Here is a 17853-nt window from a genome sequence, read left to right on the forward strand (position 1 = left end):
TTATTGTCACCGCTCTGGAAATCTGCCCTCCGAGTCTGCTCCGAGAATCCCCGAGGTAAGTTTTTTCTTACCTACCGCTCTGGAACTCAACCCTCCGAGTCTGCTCCGAGAATCCCTGAGGTAAGTTTTTTGTACTTACCGCACTGGAACTCCGTCCTCTGCGTCTGCTCCGAGAATCCCCAAGGTATGCTTTTCATACGAACCTCTCTGGAACTCCGCCCTCCGAGCCTGCTCCGAGTATCCCCGAGGTAGGTTTTTTTATATACTCACCGCTCGGGAACTCCGCCCTCTGAGTCTGCTCCGAGAATCCCCGAGTAAGTTTTTTTATACACTTATCGCTCTGGAACTCCGCCCTCCGAGTCTGCTCTGCAAATCCCCGAGGTAAGTTTTTTATACTGACCGCTCTGCCACTGCGCCCTCTGAGTCTGCTCCGAGAATCCCCGAGGTAAGCGTTTTATTCTTACTGCTCAGGAAATCCACCCTCCGAGTCTGCTCCGAGAATCTCCGAGGTAAGTTTTTTTTACCTACCGCACTGGAACTCAGCCCTCCGAGTCTGCTCCTATAATCCCTGAGGTATGTTTTTTGAATTTACCGCTCTGAAACACCGCCCTCCGAGTCTGCTCCGAGAATCCCCGAGGTATGTTTTTCATATGAACCGCTCTGGAACTCCGCCCTCCGAGTCAGCTCCGAGTATCCCTGAGGTAGGTTTTTTTACATACTCACCGTTCGGGAACTCCGCCCTCTGAGTCTGCTCCGAGAATCCCCTAGGTAAGTTTTTTTTATACACTTACCGCTCTGGAACTCCGCCCTCCGAGTCTGCTCTGCAAATCCCCGAGGTAAGTTTTTTATACTTACCACTCTGCAACTGCGCCCTCTGAGTCTGCTCCGAGAATCCCCGAGGTAAGTTTTTTTGTATACTCAATGCTCACGAACTCCGCCTTCCGAGTCTGCTCCGACAATGCCCGAGGGAAGTTTTTTATACATACTACTCTGGAACTCTGCCCTCCGAGTCGGCTGAGAGAATCCCTGAGGTAAGTTCTTTGTACTTACTGCTCTGGAACTCCGCCCTCCGCGTCTGCTCCGAGAATCCCTGAGGTAGGTTTTTTATACTTTGCGCTCTGGAACCCTGCACTCGAGTCTGCTCCGAGAATTCCCGAGGTACGTTTTTTGATAAACTCACCGCTCTAGAACTCCGCCTTCCGAGTCTGCTCCGGGAATCCCCGAGGTAAGTTTTTTATACTGACTGCTCTGCCACTGCGCCCTCTGAGTCTGCTCCGAGAATCACCGAGTAAGTTTTTTTATACACTTATCGCTCTGGAACTCCGCCCTCCGAGTGTGCTCTGCGAATCCCCGAGGTAAGTTTTTTATACTGACTGCTCTGCCACTGCGCCCTCTGAGTCTGCTCCGAGAATCCCCGAGGTCAGCGTTTTATTCTTACCGCTCAGGAAATCCACCCTCCGAGTCTGCTCCGAGAATCTCCCAGGCAAGCTTTTTTTACCTACCGCTCTGGAACTCAGCCCTCTGAGTCTGCTCCGACAATGCCCGAGGGAAGTTTTTTATACATAAAATTCTGGAACTCTGCCCTCCGAGTCGGCTGAGAGAATCCCTGAGGTAGTTTCTTTGTACTTACTGCTCTGGAACTCCGCCCTCCGAGTCTGCTCTGAGAATAACCGAGGTAAGTTTTTTGTTCTTACCGCTCTGGAACTCCGCCCTCCGAGTCTGCTCCGAGAATCCCCGAGGTACGTTTTTTATACTTAACGCACTGGAACGCCGCCCTTCGACTCTGCTCCGATAATCCCCGAGGTAAGTTTTTTTGACCTACTGCTCTGGAAATCAGCCCTCCGAGTCTGCTCCCTGAATCCCTGAGGTAAGTTTTTTGCTCTTACAGCTCTGGAACTCCACCCTCCGAGTCGGCTCTGAGAATCCACGAGGTATGTTTTTCATACGGACAGCTCTCGAACTCCGCCATCCGAGCCTGCTCCGAGTATTTCCGAGGTAGGTTTTTTTATATACTCACTGCTCGGGTACACCACCCTCTGGGTCTGCTCCGAGAATCCCCGAGGTAAGTTTTATTATACACTTACCGCTTGGGAACTCCGCCCTCCGAGTCTGCTCTGCGAATCCCCAAGGTAAGTTTTTTATACTTACCGCTCTGCAACTGCGCCCTCTGAGTCTGCTCCGAGAATCCCTGAGGAAAGCGTTTTATACTTACTGCTCTGGAAATCCGCCCTCCGAGTCTGCTCGAGAATCCCCGAGGTAAGTTTTTTTTTACCTACTGCTCTGGAACTCAGCCCTCCGAGTCTGCTCCGAGAATCCCTGAGGTATGTTTTTTGTACTTACCGCTCTGGAACTCCGCCCTCCGAGTCTGCTCCGAGAATCCCCGAGGTATGTTTTTCTTACGAGCCGCTCTACAACTCCGCCCTCCGAGCCTGCTCCGAGTATCCCTGAGGTAAGTTTTTTTATATACTCACCGCTCTGCAACTGCGCCCTCTGAGTCTGCTCCGAGAATCCCTGAGGGAAGTTTTTTGTACTTACCGCTCTGTAACTCCGCCCTCCGAGTCTGCTCTGAGAATCCCCGAGGTATGTTTTTCATTCGAACCGCTCTGGAACTCCGCCCTCCGAGCCTGCTCCGAGTATCTCCGAGGTAGGTTTTTTTATATACTCACCGCTCGGGAACTCCGCCCTCCGAGTCTGCTCTTGTAGTGTCTCCCACCCGCCTTCCTCCTCTTACCAAAAAAAAGGACTCGGTTGTGTGTCGGTAAGGTAAGGCTTTTTCTATTTCTCTTCTTGTTTTATCTTGTGATTGGTTACAAACTTGGGAATTTAGAACAGTGGGAATGGAGGTTAAGGCAGTTGAATGTTCCTCCTGCAGAATGTGGGAGGTAAGGATTGCCAAGGGTGTCCCTGCTGACTGCATCTGCAGGAAGTGCACCCAGCTCCAGCTCCTCGAGGACCTCGTTACGGAACTGGAGCTGGAGCTGGAGGAACTTCGAATCATTCGGGAGGCGGAGGGGTTTATTGAGAGGAGGTATCGGGAGGCAGTCAGACATCAGGTAAAAGAAAAAGGTAGATGGGTTACCGTCAGGGGAAGGAGAGGGAACCAGCAGGCAGCGCAGGGATCCCCTGTGGCCGTTTCCCTCAACAACAGGTATACCGTTTTGGATACTGTTGGGGGAGACGACTTACCAGGGGTAGGCAACGGGATTCAAGTCTCTGGCGCAGAGTCTGTCCCTGTTGCTCAGAACGGAAGGGGAAGAGGAGCAGAACATTAGTCATTGGGGACTCCATAGTTAGGGGAACAGATAGGAGGTTTTGTGGGAACGAGCGAGACTCACGGTTGGTGTGTAGCCTCCCACGTGCCAGCGTATGTGATGTCTCGGATCGTGTTTTTGGGATCCTCAAGGGGGAGGGGGAGCAGCCCCAAGTCGTGGTACACATAGGCACCAACGACATAGGTAGGAAGACAGATGGGGATTTAAGGCAGAAATTCAGGGAGCTAGGGTGGAAGCTTAGAGCGAGAACAAACAGAGTTGTTATCTCTGGGTTGTTGCTCGTGCCACGTGCTAGCGAAGTGAGGAATAGGGAGAGAGAGGAGTTGAACACGTGGCTGCAGGGATGGTGTAGGAGGGAGGGTGTTGGTTTCCTGGATAATTGGGGCTCTTTCTGGGGTAGGTGGGACCTCTACAAACAGGATGGTCTTCACCTGAACCAGAGGGGTACCAATATCCTGGGGGGGAGATTTGCTAGTGCTCTTCGGAGGGAATAAAACTAATTCAGCAGGGGGGTTGGAACCTAAATTGTAGTTCTAGTGTGCAGGATGTTGAGAGTAGTGAGGTCAGGGATAAGGTTATAAGGACACAAGAGGGCACTGGCAAGCAAGAGCTTGGTTTAAAATGTGTCTACTTCAACGCCAGTAGCATCCGGAATAAGGTGGGTGAGCTTGCAGCATGGGTTGGAACATGGGATCTCGATGTTGTGGCCATTTCAGAGACATGGGTGGAGCAGGGACACGAATGGATGTTGCGGGTTCCTGGATTTAGATGTTACACTAGGAACAGAGAAGATGGTAAAAGAGGGGGGGTGTGGCATTGTTAATCAAGGAAAGTATTACTGCGGCAGAAAGGACGTTTGAGAACTCGTCTACTGAGGTAGTATGGGCCGAGGATAGAAACAGGAGAGGTGAGGTCACCCTGTTGGGAGTTTTCTATAGACCTCCAAATAGTTCCAGAGATGTAGAGGAAAGGATAGCAAAGATGATTCTTGACAGGAGCGAGAGTAACAGGGTAGTGGTTATGGGGGACTTTAACTTTCCAAATATTGACTGGAAATACTATAGTTCGAGTACTTTAGATGGGTCTGTTTTTGTCCAGTGTGTGCAGGAGGGTTTTCTGACACAGTATGCAGACAGGCCAACCAGGGGCGATGCCACATTGGATTTGGTACTGGGTAATGAACCCAGCCAGGTGTTAGATTTAGAAGTTGGAGAGCACTTTGGTGATAGTCATCACAATTCGGTTAGGTTTACCTTAGCGATGGGCAGGGACAGGCATACACAGCAGGGCAAGAATTATAGCTGGGGGAAAGGAAATTATGATGCGATTAGGCAAGATTTAGGATGCGTAGGATGGGGAAGGAAACTGCAGGGGGTGGGCACAATCGAACTGTGGAGCTTATTCAAGGAGCAGCTACTGCGTGTCCTTGATAAGTATGTACCTGTCAGGCAGGGAGGAAGTTGTCGAGCGAGGGAGCCGTGGTTTACTAAAGAAGTTGAAGCGCTTGTCAAGAGGAAGAAGATGGCTTATGTTAGGATGAGACGTGAAGGCTCAGTTAGGGCGCTTGAGAATTACAAGCTAGCCAGGAATGATCTAAAGGGAGAGATAAGAAGAGCAAGGAGAGGACACGAGAAGTCATTGGCGGATAGGATCAAAGAAAACCCGAAGGCTTTCTATAGGTATATAAGGAATAAAAGAATGACTAGAGATAGGTTAGGGCCAATCAAGGATAGTCGTGGGAAGTTGTGTGTGGAATCGGAGGAGATAGGGGAAGTGTTAAATGAATATTTTTCGTCAGTATTTACAGTGGAGAAAGAAAATGTTGTCAACGAGAATACTGAGATACAGACTACTAGGCTAGTTGGGATTGATTTTCACAAGGAGGAGGTGTTATCAATTTTGGAAAGTGCGAAAATAGATAAGTCCCCTGGGCCAGATGGGATTTATCCTAGGATTCTCTGGGAAGCCAGGGAGGAGATTGCAGAGGCTTTGTCCTTAATTTTTATGTCGTCATTGTCGACAGGAATAGTGCCGGAAGACTGGAGGAATTCAAATGTTATCCCCTTGTTCAAGAAGGGGAGTAGAGACAGCCCTGGTAATTATAGACCTGTGAGCCTTACTTCGGTTGTGGGTAAAATGTTGGAAAAGGTTATAAGAGATAGGATTTAAAATCATCTTGAAAAGAATAAGTTCATTAGAGATAGTCAGCACGGTTTTGTGAAGGGTAGGTCGTGCCTCACAAACCTTATTGAGTTTTTTGGCAAGGTGACAAAACAGTTGGATGAGGGTAATGCCGTGGATGTGGTGTATATGGATTTCAGTAAGGCGTTTGATAAAGTTCCCCACGGTAGGCTATTGCAGAAAATACAGAAGTATGGGATTGAAGGTGAATTAGTGCTTTGGATCAGAAATTGGCTAGCTGAAAGAAGACAGAGGGTGGTGGTTGATGGTAAATGTTCATCCTGGAGTATAGTTCCTAGTGGTGTACCGCAAGGATCTGTTTTGGGGCCACTGCTGTTTGTCATTTTTATAAATGACCTGGATGAGGGTGTAGAAGGGTGGGTTAGTAAATTTGCGGATGACACGAAGGTCGGTGGAATTGTGGATAGTGCCGAAGGATGTTGTAGGTTACAGAGGGGCATAGATAGGCTGCAGAGCTGGGCTGAGAGATGGCAAATGGAGTTTAATGCGGAAAAGTGTGAGGTGATTCACTTTGGAAGGAGTAACAGGAATGCAGAGTACTGGGCTAATGGGAAGATTCTTGGTAGTGTAGATGAGCAGAGAGATCTTGGTGTCCAGGTAAATAAATCCCTGTACGTTGCCACCCAGGTTAATAGAGCTGTTAAGAAGGCATATGGTGTGTTAGCTTTTATTAGTAGGGGGGTCGTGTTTAGGAGCCACGAGGTCATGCTGCAGCTGTACAGAACTCTGGTGCGGCCGCACCTGGAGTATTGTGTACAGTTCTGGTCACCGCATTATAGGAAGGATGTGGAAGCTTTGGAAAAGGTGCAGAGGAGATTTAATAGGATGTTGCCTGGTATGGAGGGAAGGTCTTACGAGGAAAGGCTGAGGGACTTGAGGTTGTTTTCGTTAGAGAGAAGGAGGAGAAGAGGTGAACTAATTGAGACATATAAGATAATCAGAGGGTTGGACAGGGTGGATAGTGAGAGCCCTTTTCCTCGGATGGTGATGGCAAACACGAGGGGACATAGCTTTAAGTTGAGGGGTGATAGATATCGGACAGATGTCAGAGGTAGTTTCTTTACAGAGAGAGTAGTAGGGGCGTGGAACGCCCTGCCTGCAACAGTAGTAGACTCGTCAACTTTAAGGGCATTTAAGTGGTCATTGGATAGACAGATGGATGAAAATGGTATAGTGTAGGTCAGATGGTTACACAGGTCGGCGCAACATCGAGGGCTGAAGGGCCTGTACTGCGCTTTAATGTTCTATGTTCTATGTTCTATGCTCTGCGAATCCCCGAGGTAGGTTTTTTATACTTACCGCTCTGGAACTCCGCCCTCCGAGTCTGCACTGCGAATCCCCGAGGTAAGTTTTTTCTACTTACCGCTCTGGAACTCCGCCCTCCGAGTCTGTCCGAGTATCCCCGAGGTAGGTTTTTTTGTATACTCACCGCTCTGGAACTCCGCCCTCCGAGTCTGCACTGCGAATCCCCGAGGTAAGTTTTTTATACTTACTGCTCTGGAACTGCGCCTTCCGAGCCTGCTCCGATAATCACCCAGATAAGTTTTTTTTTTTATAGTCACCGCTCTGGAACTCTGCCCTCCGAGCCTGCTCCGAGTATCCCCGAGGTAGGTTTTTTTATATACTCACCGCTCGGGAACTCCGCCCTCTGAGTCTGCTCTGCGAATCCCCGAGGTGAGTTTTTTATACTTACTGCTCTGCAACTGCGCCCTCCGAGTCTGCGCGGAGAATCCCGAGGTACGTTTTTTATGCTAACCTCTCTGGAACTCTGCCCTCCCAGTCTGCTCCGAGAATCCTCCAGGGAAGTTTTTTATACTTGCCTCTCTGGAACTCCGCCCTCTGAGTCTTCTCCGAGATTCCCCGAGGTATGTTTTTTTATTCTACCCACTCTGGAACTCCGCCTTCCTAGTCTGTTCCAACAATCCCTGATGTAAGTTTTTTTTGCTGACTTCTCTGGAACAGCGCCCTCCAAGTCAGCTCCGAGATACCTCCAGGGAAGTTGTTTATACTTACCGCTCTGCAACTGCGCCCTCCGAGTCTGCTCGGAGAATCCCGAGGTAATTTTTTTATTCTACCCACTCTGGAACTCCGTCCTCCCAGTCTGCTCCGAGAATCCCCGAGGTAGGTTTTTTTTATATACTCACCGCTCAGGACCTCCGCCCGCCGAGAATCCCCGAGGTAAGTTGTTTTTTACAGTCACCGCTCTGGAACTCCACCTTTTTGAGACTGCTCCGAGAATCCGCGAGGTATGGTTTTAATATACTCACTGCTCTGGAACTGCGCACTCCGTGTCTGTTCCGAGAATCCACGAGGTATGTTTTTTATACTTACCGCACTGGAACTCCGCCCTCCGCGTCTGTTCCGAGAATCCACGAGGTAAGTTTTTTTATATACTCACCGCTCAGCAACTCTGCCCTCCGAGACTGTCCGAACATCGCCAAGGTAAGTTTTTCTTATGTACTCAGCACTCTGTAACTCCGCCCTCCGAGTCTGCTCAGATAATCCCCGAGATAAGTTTTTTTTTATAGTCACCGCTCTGGAACTCCGCCCTCCGAGTCTGCAACCAGAATCGCTGAGGTAAGTTTTTTATACTTACCGCTCTGGAAATCTGCCCTCCGAGTCTGCTCCGTGAATCCCCGAGGGAAGTTTTTTTTTATACTCACCACTCTGGAACACCGCCCTCCGAGTCTGCTCCGAGAAACCCCGAGGTAAATTTTTTATACTTACCGCTCTGGAGTTCCGCCCTCCAAGTGTGCACCGAGAATCCCGTAGGTATGATTTTTATACTCACTGCTCTGGAACTCCACCCTCTGACTCTGCTCTGAAAATCCCCAAGGGAAGCTTTTTATACTTACCGCTCTGGAACTCCACCCTCCGAGTCTGCTCCGAGAATCCTCGAGATAGGTTTTTTATACTTACTGCTCTGGAACTCTGCCCTCTGATTCTGCTCCGAGAGTCCCCGAGGTAAGGTTTTTATACTTAACGCTCTGGAACGCCGCCCACCGAGTCTGCTCCGAGAATCCCCGAGGTCGGTTTTTTTACATACTATCCACACTGGAACTCCGCCTTCCGAATCTGCTCGGAGAATTCCCGAGATATGTTTTTTTTTTATCGTCAGCGCTCTGGAACTCCGCCCTCCGAGTCTGCTCCGAGAATCCCCGAGGTAGGTTTTTTATACTTACATCTCTGGAACTCCGCCCTCCGAGTCTGCTCCTAGAATCCGCGAGGTAAATTTTTTTATGTACTCACCGCTCTGAAACTCCGCCCTCCAACGCTGTCCGAGAATCTCCAAGGTAAGTTTTTTTTATATTCAGAGCGCTCTGGAACTGTGCCCTCAGATTCTGTCCGAGAATCTCCGACGTACATTTTTCTATATACTCACCGCTCTGGAACTCCACCCTCCGAGTCTGCTCTGAGAGGCCCCGAGGTAAGTTTTTTACAGTCACCGCTCTCGAACTCCGCCTTCCGCATCTGCTCCGAGAATCCCCGAGATAAGTTTTTTTTTTATAGTCAACGCTCTGGAACTCCGCCCTCCGAGTCTTTTCCGAGAATCCCCGAGGTAAGTTTTTTATACTTACATCTCTGGAACTCCGCCCTCCAACTCTGTCCGAGAATCTCCGTGGTAAGCTTTTTTTATATTCAGAGCGCTCTGGAACTGTGCCCTCCGATTCTGTCCGAGAATCTCCGACGTACATTTTTTTATATACTCACCGCTCTGCAACTCCACCCTCCGAGTCTGCTCTGAGAGGCCCCGAGGTAAGTTTTTTGCAGTCACCGCTCTGGAACTCCGCCTTCCGAATCTGCTCCGAGAATCCCCGAGATAAGTTTTTTTTTACAGTCAACGCTCTGGAACTCCGCCCTCCGAGTCTGCTTCGAATATCCCTGAGGTAAGTTGTTTAAACTTACCGCTCTGGAACTCCACCCTCCGACTCTGTCCGAGAATTCCCGAGGTAAGTTTTTTAGACTCACCGCCCTGGAACTCTGCCCTCCGAGTCTGCTCCGAGAATCCCCGAGATAGGTTTTTTATACTTACCGCTCTGGAACTCCACCCTCCGAGTCTGCTCCGAGAATCCTCGAGATAGGTTTTTTATACTTACTGCTCTGGAACTCTGCCCTCTGATTCTGCTCTGAGAGTCCCCGAGGCAAGGTTTTTACACTTACCGCTCTGGAACGCCGCCCACCGAGTCTGCTCCGAGAATCCTCGAGGTCGGTTTTTTTACATACTATCCACACTGGAACTCCGCCTTCCGAATCTGCTCGGAGAATTCCCGAGATATGTTTTTTTTTATCGTCAGCGCTCTGGAACTCCGCCCTCCGAGTCTGCTCCGAGAATCCCCGAGGTAGGTTTTTTATACTTACATCTCTGGAACTCCGCCCTCCGAGTCTGCTCCTAGAATCCGCGAGGTAAATTTTTTTATGTACTCACCGCTCTGAAACTCCGCCCTCCCAGTCTGTTTCGAGAATCCCCGAGTTAAGTTTATGAAACTTACCTATCTGGAACTCCGACCTCTGAGTCTGCTCCGAGAATCCCCGAGGGAAGTTTTCCATACTTACTGCTGTGGATCTCCGCCTTCCGAGTCTGCTCCAAGAATCCCCGAGATAAGTTTATTTTTTATAGTCAACGCTCTGGAACTCCGCCCTCCGAGTCTTTTCCGAGAATCCCCGAGGTAAGTTTTTTATACTTACATCTCTGGAACTCCGCCCTCCGAGTCTGTCCGAGAATCTCCGACGTACATTTTTTTATATACTCACCGCTCTGGAACTCCACCCTCCGAGTCTGCTCTGAGAGGCCCCGAGATAAGTTTTTTTTTATAGTCAACGCTCTGGAACTCCGCCCTCCGAATCTGCTCCGAGAATCCCCCTGGTAGGTTTTTTATACTTACATCTCTGGAACTCCGCCCTCCGAGTCTGTCCGAGAATCTCCGACGTACATTTTTTTATATACTCACCGCTCTGGAACTCCACCCTCCGAGTCTGCTCTGATAGGCCCCGAGATAAGTTTTTTTTTATAGTCAACGCTCTGGAACTCCGCCCTCCGAGTCTGCTCCGAGAATCCCCGAGGTAAGTTTTTTATACTTACATCTCTGGAACTCCGCCCTCCAACTCTGTCCGAGAATCTCCGAGGTAAGTTTTTTTTATATTCAGAGCGCTCTGGAACTGTGCCCTCCGATTCTGTCCGAGAATCTCCGACGTACATTTTTTTATATACTCACCGCTCTGGAACTCCACCCTCCGAGTCTGCTCTGAGAGGCCCCGAGGTAAGTTTTTTGCAGTCACCGCTCTGGAACTCCGCCTTCCGAATCTGCTCCGAGAATCCCCGAGATAAGTTTTTTTTTACAGTCAACGCTCTGGAACTCCGCCCTCCGAGTCTGCTTCGAATATCCCTGAGGTAAGTTGTTTAAACTTACCGCTCTGGAACTCCACCCTCCGACTCTGTCCGAGAATTCCCGAGGTAAGTTTTTTAGACTCACCGCCCTGGAACTCTGCCCTCCGAGTCTGCTCCGAGAATCCCCGAGATAGGTTTTTTATACTTACTGCTCTGGAACTCTGCCCTCTGAGTCTGCTCCGAGAGTCCCCGATGTAAGGTTTTTATACTTACCGCTCTGGAACTCCGCCCACCGAGTCTGCTCCGAGAATCCCCGAGGTCAATTTTTTTACATACTATCCACACTGGAACTCCGCCTTCCGAATCTGCTCGGAGAATTCCCGAGATATGTTTTTTATGCTCACCGCTCTGGAACTCCGCCCTCCTAGTCTGTTTCGAGAATCCCCGAGTTAAGTTGATGAAACTTACTGCTCTGGAACTCCGACCTCTGAGTCTGCTCCGAAAATCCCCGAGGTAAGTTGTTTATACTTACCGCTCTGGAACTCCACCCTCCGACTCTGTCCGAGAATTCCCGAGGTAAGTTTTTTAGACACACCACTCTGGAACTCTGCCCTCCGAGTCTGCTCCGAGAATCCCCGAGGTAAGTTTTTTATACTCACCGCTCTGGAACTCCGCCCTCCCAGTCTGTTTCGAGAATCCCCGAGTTAAGTTTATGAAACTTACCTATCTGGAACTCCGACCTCTGAGTCTGCTCCGAGAATCCCCGAGGGAAGTTTTCCATACTTACTGCTGTGGATCTCCGCCTTCCGAGTCTGCTCCAAGAATCCCCGAGATAAGTTTATTTTTTATAGTCAACGCTCTGGTACTACGCCCTCCGAGTCTGCTCGGAGAGTCCCCGAGGTACGTTTTTTATACTTAACGCTCTGGAGCTTCGCCCTCCGATTCTGCTCCGAGAATCCCCGAAGTACGTTTTTTGTACTTAGCGCTCTGGAACGCCACCCTCCGAGTCTATGCGAGAATTCCCGAGGTATGTTTTTTTGCATACTCCCCGCACTGGAACTCCACCTTCCGAGTCTGTCCGAGAATCTCCGACGCAAATTTTTTATATACTCACCGCTCTGTAACTCTGCCCTCCGAGTCTGCTCCGAGAGATCCTGAGCTAAGTTTTTCATACTTACCGCTCTGGAACTCCGCCCTCCGAGTCTGCGCTGAGAAACCCCGAGGTAAGTTTTATTTACTCACTGCTCTGGAACACCGCCCTCCGAGTCTGTTTCGAGAATACCCACGGTAAGTTTTTGAAACTTACCGCTCTGGAACTCCGACCTCTGAGACTGGTCCGAGAATCCCCGAGGGAAGTTGCTTATACTCACCGCTCTCGAATTCCGTACTCCGAGTCTGCTCCGAGAATCCCTGAGGTAGGTTTGTTATACTTACCGCTCTGGAATTCCGCCCTCCGTGTCTTCTCCGAGAATCCCTGAGATAAGTTTTTTATACTCACCGCTCTGGAACTCCGCCCTCCGAGTCTCCTCTGAGAATCCCCGAGGGACGTTGTTTATACTTACTGCTCTGGAAATCCGCCCTCCGAGTCTGCTCCGAGAATCCCCAGGTAAGTTTTTTATCCTGAGCGCTCTGGAACTCCGCCCTCCGATTCTGCTCCGAAAATTTCCGAGGTAAATTTCATATACTCACCACCCTGGTACTACGCCCTCCGAGTCTGTTTCACGAATCCCCGAGGTAGGTTTTTGAAACTTAGTGCTCTGGAACTCCGCCCTCCGTGTCTGCATTGAGAATCTCCGAGAGAAGTTGTTTACACTTACCACTCTGGAACTCCACCCTCCGAGTCTGCTCCGTGAATTCCTGAGGTAAATTTTTTATACTTGCCGCACTGGAACTCCGCCCTCCGAGTCTGCTCCGCGAATCCCCGAGGTAAGTTTTTTATACTTACCGCTCTGGAACTCTGCCCTCCGAGTCTGTCTGAGAATCCCTGAGGTAAGTTTTTTATACTCACCGCTCTGGAACTCCGTCCTCCGAGTCTGTCCGAGAATCCCCGAGGTAAGATTTTTGATATGCTCACCACTCTGGAACTCCGCCCTTCGAGTCTGTCCGAGAATTTCTGAGGTAAGTTTTTTTTTATAATCACCGCTCTGGAACTCCGCCCTCCGAGTCTGCTCCGTGAATCTCCGAGGTAAGTTTTTTAATAAACTCACTGCTCTGGATTTCGCCCTTTGAGTCTGCTCCGAGAATCATGGAGGTAAGTTTTTTATCCTTACCACTCTGGAACTCGGCCCTCCGAGTCTGCTCCGAGATTCCCCGAGCTACGTTTTTTTTCCGCACTGCTCTGGAACTTCGCCCTCTGATTCTGCTCCGAAAATCCCCGAGGTAATTTTTGTTTTTTACAGTCACCGCTCTGGAACCCCTCCCTCCGAGTCTGCTCCGTGAATCCCCGAGGTAAGTTTTTTATACCTACCGCAGTGGAACTCTGCCCTCCGAGTCTGTCCGAGAATTCCCGAGGTACGTTTTGTATACTTACCACTCTGGAACTCTGCCCTCTGTGTCTGCTCCGTGAATCCCCGAGGTAAGTTTTTTATACTTACGGCAGTGGAACTCCACCCACCAAGTCTGTCCGAGAATCCCCGAGGTAAGTGTTTTAGACTTGCCACTCTGGAACTCCGCCCTCTGAGTCTGCTCCGAGAATCCCCGAGGTAAGCTTTTTATACTTACAGGTCTGGAGCTCCCCTCTCCGAGTCTGCTCCGAGAGTCCCTGAGGTAGGTTTTTGCTACTTATCACTCCGGAACTCCGCCCTTCGAGTCTGCTCCGAGAATCTCCGAGGTAAGTTTTTTATAATCCCCGCCCTGAAACTCCACCCTCGGAGTCTGTATTAGATGGGAGACGGTTCGCATGAGCGGTATTAGATGGGGTTCTGTTCACGGGAAGGGTATTAGAGGGATTCTGTTCACAGTAGGGATATTAGATGGGTGTCTGTTCACAGGAGGTGTATTTGAGGGGAGTATGTTCACAGGTGGAGTTTTAGATGGGAGTCTGTTCACAGGAGGGGTATGAGAGGGAAGTCTGTTCACAGGAGGGGTAATCGAGTGAAGGCTGATCATAGGTGGGATATTAGATTGGGGTATGTTCAAAGGAAGGATATTAGATAGGTATCAGTTCACAGGAGGTGTATTAGATGGGAGTCTGTTCACAGGAGTGGTATTAGAGGGCCGACAGTTCACAGAAGGAGTATTAGATGATAGACTGTTCTTAGAACGTGTATTAGATGTCGTTCTGTTCACCGGAGGGTTATGAGATGGGAGTCTGATCGCACGAGAGGTATTGGAACAAAGAACAGCACAGCACTGGAACAGGCAATTCGGCCCTCCAAGCCTGCACCTGTTCACAGGACGGGTATTAGTTGGGAGTCAATTCGCAGGAGGGGTATTAGATGGGAGTCTGTTCACAAGAGGGGTATTAAATGGGGCTCTTGTAACAGGATGGGTATTAGAAGGAATCTGTTCACAGGAGGGGTATTAGTTGGAAGTCTGTTCACTGGAGGTGTATTAGAGGAGAGTCTGTTCACAGGAGGATTATTAGATGGGTGTCTGTTCGCAGGAGGGTTATTAGAGTGAAGTCTGTACACAAGAGCAGTATTACTTGTGTTTCTGTTCACAGCAGGGCTTTTAGATGGGAGTCTGTTCGCAGGAAGAGTATTAGAGGGAAGTCTGTTCACAGGAAGGGTGATCGAGGGAAGTCTGTTCACAGGAGGGGTAATCGAATGAAGGCTGTTCACAGGAAGGATATTAGATAGGAGTCAGTTCACAGGACGGGTATTCGATGGGGTTCTGTTCACAGGAGGCGTATCAGATGGGAGTCTGTTCGCAGGAGGTGTATTGGAGGGAAGTCTGTTCACAGAGGGCTATTAGATGGGTGTGTGTTCACAGGAGGGGTATTAAATGGGAGTCTGTACACAGGATTAGTAATCGAGTGAAGGCTGTTCACAGGAGGGGTTTTAGATGGGAGTCTGCTCGCAGGAGGGGTATGAGAAGGAAGTCTGTTCACAGGAAGGGTAATCGAGGGAAGTCTGTTCACAGGAGGGGTATTAGATAGGGTCTGTTCACAGGAGGGGTATTAGAGGGAGTCTGTTCACATCATTTGTATTAGATGGGAGTCTTTTCACAGGAGAAGTATTAGATGGGAGTCTGATCACAGGCGGGGTAATCGAGGGAAGGCTGGTCATTGGTGGGATATTAGATTGGAGTATGTTCAGACTCCTATCTAATACACATCCTGTGATCAGACACCCCTCTAATACCCCGCTGTGAACAGACTCCCATCTAATACCTCTCCTGCGAACAGACTCCCACCTAATAATCCTCCGATGAATGGAACCAAATCTAATACACCTTCTGAGAACAGTCTGCCATCTAATACTCGTTCTGTGAACTGACGGCCCTCTAATACACCTCGTGTGAACAGATTCCCATCTAATACACCTCCTGTGAACTGACTGCAATCACCAAAATTGAGTGCAAAATACTGCGGATGCTGGAAATCTGAAACAAAATCAAGAAATGCTGGAATCACTCAGCAGGTCTGGCAGCATCTGTGGAAAGAGAAGCAGAGTTAACGTTTCGGGTCAGTGACCCTTCTTCGGAACTGACAATTATTAGAAAAGTCACAGATTATAAGCAAGTGAGGTGGGGGTGGGGCAAGAGATAACAAAGGAGAAGGTGCAGATTGGACCAGGCCACATAGCTGACCAAAAGGTCACGGAGCAAAGGCAAACAATATGTTAATATTGTTTTTTTCAGGTTTGCACTTGCTGCTGTTCAATATTCAGTGTATTCACACCTAATCTGGACTAATGCTTTGTCTTACAACACACCATTAACATATTGTTTGCCTTTGCTCCGTGACCTTTTGGTCAGCTATGTGGCCTGGTCCAATCTGCATCTTCTCCTTTGTTATCTCTTGCCCCACCCCCACCTCACTTGCTTATAATCAGTGACTTTTCTAATATTTGTCAATTCCGAAGAAGGGTCACTGACACGAAACGTTAACTCTGCTTCTCTTTCCACAGATGCTGCCAGACCTGCTATGCTGCCAGACCTGCTGAGTGATTCCAGCATTTCTTGTTTTTGTACCAGTATTTATAGTATTCGTCAGTATTTACAGTAGAGAAAGAAAATGTTGTCGATGAGAATACTGAGATACAGACTATTAGGCTAGATGGGATTGAGGTTCACAAGGAGGAGGTGTTAGCAATTTTGGAAAGTGTGAAAATAGATAAATCCCCTGGGCCAGATGGGATTTATCCTAGGATTCTCTGGGAAGCCAGGGAGGAGATTGCAGAGCCTTTGTCCTTGATCTTTATGTCGTCATTGTCGACAGGAATAGTGCTGGAAGACTGGAGGATTGCAAATTTGGCCCCTTGTTCAAGAAGGGGAGTAGAGACAGCCCTGGTAATTATAGACCTGTCAGCCTTACTTCGGTTGTGGGTAAAATGTTGGAAAAGGTTATAAGAGATAGGATTTATAATCATCTTGAAAAGAATAAGTTCATTAGCGATAGTCAGCACGGTTTTGTGAAGGGTAGGTCGTGCCTCACAAACCTTATGGAGATTTTTGAGAAGGTGACCAAACAGGTGGATGAGGGTAAAGCCGTGGATGTGGTGTATATGGATTTCAGTAAGACGTTTGATAAGGTTCCCCACGGTAGGCTATTGCAGAAAATACGGAAGCATGGGATTGAAAGTGATTTAGTGCTTTGGATCAGAAATTGGCTAGCTGAAAGAAGACAGAGGGTGGTGGTTGATGGCAAATGCTCATCCTGGAGTTTAGTTACTAGTGGTGTACCGCAAGGATCTGTTTTGGGGCCACTGCTGTTTGTCATTTTTATAAATGACCTGGATGAGGGTGTAGAAGTGTGAGTTAGTAAATTTGCGGATGACACGAAGGTCGGTGGAGTTGTGGATAGTGCCGAAGGATGTTGTAGGTTACAGAGGGGCATAGATAGGCTGAAGAGCTGGGCTGAGAGATGGCAAATGGAGTTTAATGCGGAAAAGTGTGAGGTGATTCATTTTGCAAGGACTAACAGGAATGCAGAGTACTGGGCTAATGGGAAGATTCTTGGTAGTGTAGATGAGCAGAGAGATCTTGGTGTCCAGGTACATAAATCCCTGAATGTTGCCACCCAGGTTAATAGGGCTGTTAAGAAGGCATATGGTGTCTTAGCTTTTATTAGCAGGGGGATCGAGTTTCGGAGCCACGAGGTCATGCTGCAGCTGTACAAAACTCTGGTGCGGCCGCACCTGGAGTATTGCGTGCAGTTCTGGTCACCGCATTATAGGAAGGATGTGGAAGCTTTGGAAAGGGTGCCGAGGAGATTTACTAGGATGTTGCCTGGCATGGAGGGAAGGTCGTACGAGGAAAGGCTGAGGGACCTGAGGTTGTTTTCGTTAGAGAGAAGGAGGAGGAGAGGTGACTTAATAGAGACATATAAGATAATCAGAGGGTTAGATAGGGTGGATAGTGAGAGTCATTTTCCTCGGATGGTGATGGCAAACACGAGGGGACATAGTTTTAAGTTGAGGGTTGATAGATACAGGACAGATGTCAGAGTTAGTTTCTCTACTCAGAGAGTAGTAGGGGCGTGGAACGCCCTGCCTGCAACAGCAGTGGACTCGCCAACTTTAAGGGCATTTAAGTGGTCACTGGATAGACAGATGGATGAAAATGGAATAGTGTAGATCAGATGGTTTCACAGGTCGGCGCAACATCGAGGGCCGAAGGGCCTGAACTGCGCTGTAATGTTCTATATTCTATGTTCTACCACAGGGAGAGTCAGTGAGTGGATCTGTTATTATAGTATCTCCACAGGGAGAGTCACTGAGTGGATCTATTATTATAGTATCTACACAGGGAGGGTCACTGAGTGGGTCTGTTATTATAATATCTCCACAAGGAGAGTCTCTGGGTGGGTCTGTTATTATAGTATCTCCACAGGCAGAGTCACTGATTATGTCTATTATTATAGTATCTCCACAAGGACAGTCATTGAGT

This window comes from Heterodontus francisci, unplaced genomic scaffold (assembly GCF_036365525.1).
Source record: "Heterodontus francisci isolate sHetFra1 unplaced genomic scaffold, sHetFra1.hap1 HAP1_SCAFFOLD_409, whole genome shotgun sequence".
Lineage (NCBI taxonomy): Eukaryota > Metazoa > Chordata > Chondrichthyes > Heterodontiformes > Heterodontidae > Heterodontus > Heterodontus francisci.